An 8907-nucleotide genomic window follows, 5' to 3' on the forward strand; every position below is an offset into this window, starting at 1 on the left:
CCAACCTTCCTTCCGAGGAGTGGCTGGTGGATTTGAACCGCCAGCCGTCTGGTTAGCAGGCAAGTGTCTTAGCCACTATGCTACCAGAGCTCCCACATAAAAATTAGGCATTTGAAATTTGTGACAGAGACAAGAATTTGAGGAAAATATTTTTTTAATTCCAAGGACCGCATTTGCAAGAATCAAATTCTGAAAATTTCAGAGATTAAAAGTTATCCCATAAAATTTAAATCAGGCAAACGAAAAGATGGCATAAATCAGTTTCTCTACAATATGCAAAAAAAAATTTAATTCAGTTGGGGGATAGAGAAGAAATTTAGAGGTTTGTTATTGAGTCGCTCACTGCCTTCAGTTCGGACTCATAGCGACCCCTCTTTTGGTTTCCGAAGTGGTCTCTCTGTGCAAGTAGATTTCCAGTCTTTCTTCTGAGGAATGGTTGATGGGTTTGAACCACCAGCCTTCTGGTTAGCAGTCAAGTGCCTTATGCACTATGCCACCAGAGAAAAGATTCCATATTCTGTCACATAACAAGGTTGAAATTTTCATTGATCAGCTTCATGAAGCTAGAATATTGCTAAACTATGATTCATTTTCTAGTGAAGGCTGGGATAGTAGAAAGCTTTGTGGAGGTCATGTTATAGCCAGGACCAAATTAAATATGTTTATAAGAGGCCAATGCAGAAATGGATTGAGACTAATTTTCTAGAACCCCCAAGTGGGCAAAAAAGAATTAAGATTTTCTCATGTGCTGTTTTGAAAGGGCATGGCCTCTCCAGCCAAGAAATATATGTTATTTATGTCCCATTACTCCCCACCCCTAAATCTTCAGGATTATCAGATATAACACTGAGAAGAAAGAAAGTGGAAAAATTGCACATTTACTGAGAAAGCACACAAAATACAAAATGCCTCAGTTTCTTTTTACCTACATTGATATTTCCTGTCCTCAGCACAATGATGCTTGAGATAGAAATTAAGTCATAATAAATAGGTAATGTTACCTTTTGGAAACAGCTGAGCTATGGTCTTTGACATTTATATTCATTAAATAGTTAAATAAATGTAATCATTGCTTTCAAAGAAATAAATTGTGTAATGACATGGAGAGTATTAGAGAGGCCTATTTAAGTCACGTCAATCAGGTGGAGTGTGTGCATCAAAATTTCTATTTATAAGCACTAATACAGTCTGACTTTGACTGCGTAAATAGAGAAAGGAAATTGGCTTAGAATTCTTGGAAACGTAGATGAATTAGGTTGAGGCTAACTTTCCAGAAACAAAATAAAACATAACAATAAACCCTGCAAAACAGATCTGAAGAGGAAATTGAGCATGTCAAGTAGTTCTAAGCCAGGAACCAAACTTGACTACTTCAATAGGAAGCACTAAAGCTCCTCTGTTGTGTAGGAGATAATACTGGAGCAACTTCTGTACTAAGAAATTGGACACTTCAGCTACACCTTCCTTTGCAAAAGAAGAAAAAGAAGATTAAAATAATAGGACTGTGAGCAGCAACATTTGCATCCTCACTATGCTCATTTTTTATTTCATTACTGTTAATTACAATATTGTTGGTTTCTCTTAAATGCTCATATCTGGATCAATAAGCAGTATCATAAATGGAGAAAAGACTGAATCTGTCAAGAATTTCATTTTACTTGGATCCACAATGAATGCATGTGGAAGTGACAGTCAAGAAATCAAATAACGTATCAGGCAAATCTGCTGCAGAAGACCGTTTTAAAGTGTGTAGTAGCAAAAATTGAAGACTAAGGTGTGCCTCATCCAAGCCGTGGTATTTTTAATAGATTCATACACACGTGAGAGCTGGAAAATAAATAAGATTGAAGAATAATTTATACATTTGAATTGTACTGTTGGTGAAGAATATTGAATATAGTGTGGACTGTTAGAAGAACAAACAAATTGATCTTGGAAGAAGTACAGCTGGAATGTTTCTTAGAAGCCAGAATGGCCTGACTTCCTGCTCCTACTTTGGGCATGTCGAAAGGGACAAGTCCCTGGAGAAGGATATCCTGCTGGGTAAAGTAGAGGATCAGAGCAAAAGGAAACAATCCTCAATGAGATGAATTGACAGTGGCTGCAATGATGGTCTTAGGCATGGCAACGATTGTGAGGATGGGGCAGGATCGAGCAGTATATCATTCTGTTGTACGTAGGGTCCTTATGAGTCAAAACCATCTGGATGGCAAATAACAACAAACACAAAAACAACAATTAGCATATATGTGTCAGCTGCTGAAACGAAGATGCAAATAAAACAATAGCTCAAAGAAAAAAAAAGGCATTTCTTCCTGTTACAACAGCATGAGTGTAAATAGTCTGGGCTAATACTGTAGTTCCAAGTTTTCTGGAAACTGAGTGTCTTTTATATATGTTCTCACTTTCTCACTGTAGGGATTTCTGGCTTTTAAGGAAAGGTTATCCTCCTTTTCTTTCCATGGTACTTCTGCTTACATGCCTCTTACCATAATCTAATCACTTGGATCCCTCTCACTTCAAAAGAGCTTAGAAATGGTATCCTCAGGTATGCCATGCCATGTATCCAGATGTTATCTGTTACTATAGAGTAATCTCTGGTAGTACAGTGCTTGAAGCATTTCAGTGCTAACCAAAAGATTAGTGGTTCCAACGTATCAGCGATTCCATAGGAGAAAGAGAGGCAGTCCACTGCTTTAAATATTTATAGCTTTGGAAACCCTGTGGGGCAATTCTACTCTGTCCTATAGGGTTGCTATGAGTCAGAATTCACTTGATGACAATGGGTTTTGGGGATTTTTATAGAGGCAGGAGAAAGTTGTTGTTATGTGCCGTTGAGTTAGACCCGACTCATAGCAACCCTCGTTGGGTTTCTGAGGCAGTATCACTATGGAAGTAGATTGCCCCATCTTCCTTCTGAGGAGTGGCTAGTGTGTTTGAACCACCAGCCTTCTGGTTAGCAGTCAAGTGCCTTAGGCACTATGCTCCCAGAGCTCCTAATTAGCTTCATATATTTATTTCCATCCCTTGATTTTAATTTATTTTTATGTTTGTGACTAAGGTGAGTCTCTTTTAGATAGAATAGTGATATGTCTTGTTCTCTTATCCATTCTGACATTCTGTTTCTCTTGACTGGTGTATTTAATTCATGTACGTTCAATGTAATTACCGATATTGTATGAATTTATGGTTATCATTCCTTCATTTATTTAGTAAGTTAGATTTTTATTGTGATGTTGATGGTTTCCTTTTTCTCCATATTTTTCTTTGCTGAGTTCATTTTATTTTTTTGAAATCAGGTGTCTTTTACCTTTTCTTCTTTGTTATTTGTTTTGTTTTTACTAAGTCCTTTTGATTTTCTTCCTTCATATTTTTGTTTTTGTTGTTAGGTGCCATCAATTTGGCTGTTACTCATAGCAACCCTATGTATAAAAGAACAAAACACCACCTGGTCCTGCACCATCCTCACAATCCTTGCTGTACTTGAGCCCGGAATTACAGCCACTGTGTCAATACATCTTGATGAGGGTCTTCCCCTTTTTTCCTGACTCTCTCTCTCTACTTTACTAAGCATGATATTCTTCTCCAGGGGATGGTCCCTTCTGACAACATGACCAAAGTAGGTGACACAAAGTCTGGCCATTCATGCTTCCAAGGAATATTCTGGCTGCATTTCTTCCAGAACTCATTTGTTTGTTTTTCCAGATGTCCATATTTTCAGTATTCTTTGCCAATATCATAATTCAAAAGCACCAACTTTTCTTCTGTTTTCTTTATTCATTGTCCAGCTTTCACATTCATATAAGGTGACTGAAAAAAAATATGGCTTGGATTAGATGCTTCTTAGTCTTCAAAGTGACATCTTTGTTTCTTAACAATTTAAAGAGGTCTTTTGCAGCAGACTTGTCCAGTGCAATATAACATCTGATTTCTTGATTACTGCTTCCATGGGTATTGACTATGGATCTAAGCAAAATGAAATCCCTAACAACTTCAATCTTTTCTCCATTTATTTTGATGTTCATTATTGGTTCACTTGTGAGGAATTTTTGTTTTCTTTATGTTGGGATGTAATCCATACTGAAGACTGTAGTTTTTTATTTTTATCAGTAAATGCTTCAAGTCATCTTCACTTTCAGCAAGCAAAGTTGTGTCATCTGTATATCATATGTTGTTAATGAGTCTTTCTCCAATCCTGATGTTGTATTTTTCATATAGTCCAGCTTCTGGGATTATTTGTTCAGCATACAGATTGAATAAACATGGTGAAAGGATACAACGCTGACACACACCCTTCCTGATTTTAAACCATGCAGTATCTCCTTGTTCTGTTTAAATGACAGCCTCTTGGTTTATGTATAGGTTCCTCACGAGCACAATTAAATGTTCTGGAATTCATCTTCTTGCAAAGTGATACAAATTTTTTTAGGATCCACACAAATGTCTTTGCATGGTGACTAAATACAGGTAAAAGTCTTTCTGATATTCTTTCTTTTCAGTCAAGATCCATCTGACATCAGCAATGATATCCTTCATTCCACATCCTCAACTTGAGCTAATAGCATACTGTCAACATACTACTGCAACTATTTTTGATTTATCTTCAGCAGAATTTTACTTGCATGTGATATTGATCATATCCTTCTATAATTTACACATTCTATTGGTTCACATTTGTTTGGAATGGTCTCAAATATTAATCTCTTCCAGTCATTTGGCCAGGTAGCTGTCTTCTAAATTTCTTGGCATAAACAAGCATGTGCCTCCAATGCTGCATCTCTTTGTTGGAACATATCAATGGGTATTCTGTCAATTCCTGGAGATTTTTTTTTTTTCTGTCAATTCCTTCAGTGCAGCATGATTAGAAAGCTTATAATTTTTCTTTGTCCTTACCCAATGGTAAATTCGTATCTTTCTAAATTTGCAACAGTCTACTCTACATTGATATTTTCCTGACTTCTTCTCCATTTGGAAGTTCTGTAATTATATTATCACCTCTTTTTGGTTTGTGGTTCTTGTCGTTTAGAGATTGACACTTCTGTTTCTCTATTTTCCATTTTATAATACACTTATTAGAGTTTTGAGAATTCTTTTTCAGGGTTAGTTTCTGAGTAGTGTTTCCATCTGTCTTAATTTTTGGTTGTTATCTCTCACTGTTGGTTTTCTGTCTGAAAGACTTATTTTAGCATTTCATATAAGGTTGGTCTGGCTTTTACAAATTCTCTGGGAGTGTCCTAATTTTACTATCATGTTTGAGAGACAGTTTTTCTGGGTATGTAATTCTTGGTTGCCAATTATTTTTCTTTCAAGGAAAAAATGTATTTTTTTATATGTGTAAATATAAAAATATATATATATGCCTTCTTGCAGTCATGGTTTCTGTGGATAAATCAGCTTAATATTATTGGTTGCCCTTTGTCGGTAATATTTTGCTTTTCCTGAGCTACTCAAGATTCTTTCTTTGTCTTTGATTTTGTAAAGTGTGATTATGATTTGCCTTGGTGACTTTCTCCTGGAGACTATCCTGTATGGTGTTCATTGAGTTTCTTGGATGGCTAAACTTTCATCGTTCATAATATTGGGTAAGTTTTATGTTAACAGGTTCTTGACAATTTTCTTCACTTTTTTTTTTTTTTTTTTTCGCCTCATCTTGTTCTGGAATTCTGATCACACATAAGTAATTTCAATTGATATCATCCTATATATCTCTTACATTTTCTGCAGTCTTTTTTTTTTTTTTTTCCCCCTCACATAAGCTGGTGTCAAGGGATTTGTTTTCAAGCTTGTTTCTACTCTTTTGCCTTCCAATGTGTTATCTATCTCCCTCATTTTAGTGCTAATCTTCTGCATGGTTAATTGAAGCTTCTTTGTGGCTTTTAAATATCTGTTCATTTTGTGCTTTTGTATTATTTTCCTGAATTCCTCAAAAGTGTTATCTGTTTTTTTCTTTCTTTATTTATGTTTTTTGTGTTGCTTTGTTTTGATATTTCTAATTGGGTGGCACACGTGTGGTTCTTTGGTCAGGTATGCACTGTTTTGGTTGTTGGGTTGTTGGTTTTTCTTGATAGGTGCCATCTATTTAGCTCTGATTCATAGTGATGCTAGGTACAAGGGAACAAAACATTGCCCTGTACTGCATCTTCCTCACAATTCTTGCTATACTCATGCCCATAATTGCAGTCACTGTGTCTACCCATCTTTTTGAGGGTCTTCATCTTCTTCTCTGACCCTCTACTTTACCAAGCATGATATCCTTCTTCAGGGAATTGTCCCTTCTGACAATATGACCAAAGTAGGTGAGACAAAGTCTGGCCATTATTTTTCCAAGGAGCATTCTGGCTGCACTTCTTCCAGGAAAGATTTGTTTATTCTTCTGCCAATCCATGGTATTTTCCATATTCTTAGCCAACACCACAATCCAAAGGCACCAACTCTTCCAATGTCTTCCTTATCATCGTCCTGATTTCATATGCATATAAGGTGATTAAAAGTAACATAGCTTGGGTTAGGTGTACGTTAGTCTTCAAAGTGACATCTTCACTTCTTAACACTTTAAAGAGGTCTTTTACATCACATTATCCCAGGGCATTATGGTATCGGATATCTTGACTGCTTCTTCCATGGGTGTTGACTGTGTATCCAACACAATTGAAATCCCTGGCAACTTCAATTTTTTCTCTCTTTACTATGGTGTTACTTATTGGTCCACGTGTCAGGACTTTGTTTTCTTCCTGTTGAATCCATATTGAAGGCTGCAGTCTTTGATCTTCATCAGTAAGTGCTTCAAGGCATCTTCACTTTCAGCATGCAGGGTTGTACCATTTGCATATCACAAGTAGTTAAGGAGTGTTGGTAGGGGTGATTTAAATTTCACTCTTAGATCTAAGGAATTATTCTAATACCACATTTCATGATGTTTTTCCCAGAAAAAATACATTTTTCTACCCCATCATATCTAGAATAATTTGCCTTATTTTATAATATCTAAGTCGATAGAGTATAATGTTAAATTGAATCTTGCTAAAATGTTTAATTTTCAAAAAAGTCAGTTGTAAATTAAAATGCTTTATTATAAAATTTCAAACATAAAATGCACAACTTATAAAACAATAAGACTGAGGAAATAAAAATTTGCAAGGAGTGTTCAGATAACTCTATAAACTTAAATAGGAGATGTGACACTATAAGAAGTCTCCAGTATTTATGAACAAAGATAATCAATACAAATGTGCAGAGGAATGCTAAGGTCTTCTAATCATAAATAAATCAATTTTTCCTGACTCCAGTATTAAACATTCCTATTTTTTATTGGGAGCTCTGGTGGTGTAGTGCCTAACGCTAGACTGCTACAAAGAAGGTTGGTGGTTCAAACCCACCAACCACTCCTCAGAAAGAAGATCAGTCTGTCTAGTCCCATAGTGATAATGCCTTGAAAACCCAAGGAGGGGGTCCTATGAATCAGAGACTACTCCAGGGCACATAACAACAACAAAAACAAGATGGTATCTCACAGTACTTTTGATTTGCATGTCTCTAAAGGTAGCATAGTGGCTAAGACACTTGCCTGCTAATCAGACCGCTGGCTTTTCAAACCCACCAGCCACTCCTCGGAAGGAAGGTTGGGCAATATTACTTCCTTAATGATACTGCCTCAGAAACCCAAGGAGGGGTCGCTATGAGTCGGGGCCGACTCGACAGCACATAACAACACAACAACAACAACAATGGTTAACAATGGAAGCTCTGGTAGCATAGTGCCTAAGGCAGTTGACTGCTAACCAGAAGGCTGGTGGTTCAAATCCACCAGCCACTCCCTGGAAGGAAGGTTGGGCAATCTACTTCCCTAATTAATGATACTGCCGCGGAAACTCAAGGAGAGGTTGCTATGAGTCAGGGCTGACTCGAAGGAACATAACAACAACAAAAGCAACAACAAAGGTTAACAATAGTGAACATATTTTCAGTAGTTTTGTTACCTGCTTGGATGGCCTCTTTAGTGAAGATTCTGTTAGTGTGCTTTGCCTATTTTGTGATTTGGTTGTTTGCTTTTTTTTTTTTGGTTGTTGGATTGTGGGGGTTTTCTATAAATTTTAGAGATTAGACCACTATTTGGTAAATTGTTTCCAACTATTTATTCCCAGTCTGTAAGTTGTCAATTTACTCTTTTAATAATGTCTTTAGTGAATTTAAGTTTTCAATGTTTAGGAAGTCCTATTTATATATTTAGTTTTTTATTCATGCATTTCTTGTGATGTTTGTTATCTGAATTTACAAAAAAATGGATCTCCTGTTTTTCTTCCTTCATTGTCTTCCAGGAATTATATAGTGTTGCTTCTGGTGAGTGGAAAGACTAATAGTTGTAACTTAGATTTGTGGTTTAGATTTAACACTTAGGTTTTTAATATATTTTGAGTTTATTTTTGTGTATGGTGTGAAGTATGGTTCTGTTTCATTTTTCTGCAGGTAGATATCCAGTTTTGCCAACACAATTCATTAAAGAGATTGTTTCTGTTCCATTGAATGTACTTTGACTCCTTCCCCAAAATCAGTTGTTCAAGATTCATTCTGCATTCTCAGTTATGTTTCACTTGTTTATGTGTCCAGCACTAAAATAATTCCAGGATGTATTGATTACAGTAATTGTATAGTGTGAGGTTGGGGAGTATGAGGTCTCTTGTTTTTTTCTTTATCTTTAGTAGTATTTGGGCTATTAGGGATTTCTTCCATTCCACGTGAAGTTGGTCAATAATTTTTCCATTTCATTAAAGAATATTCTTGGGATTTGTGTTGTGATATTACTGATTCTGTAGATCTTTAGCTAGCATTGACATTTGCACTATATTAAGTCTCACAGTCCTCATGGATTTAACATTTAGGTCAAATCTTTCTATTTTTGTATGTCTGCTT

Source organism: Orycteropus afer, unplaced genomic scaffold (assembly GCF_000298275.1).
Source record: "Orycteropus afer afer isolate SDZICR_OR568_19922 unplaced genomic scaffold, OryAfe1.0 scaffold00353, whole genome shotgun sequence".
Lineage (NCBI taxonomy): Eukaryota > Metazoa > Chordata > Mammalia > Tubulidentata > Orycteropodidae > Orycteropus > Orycteropus afer.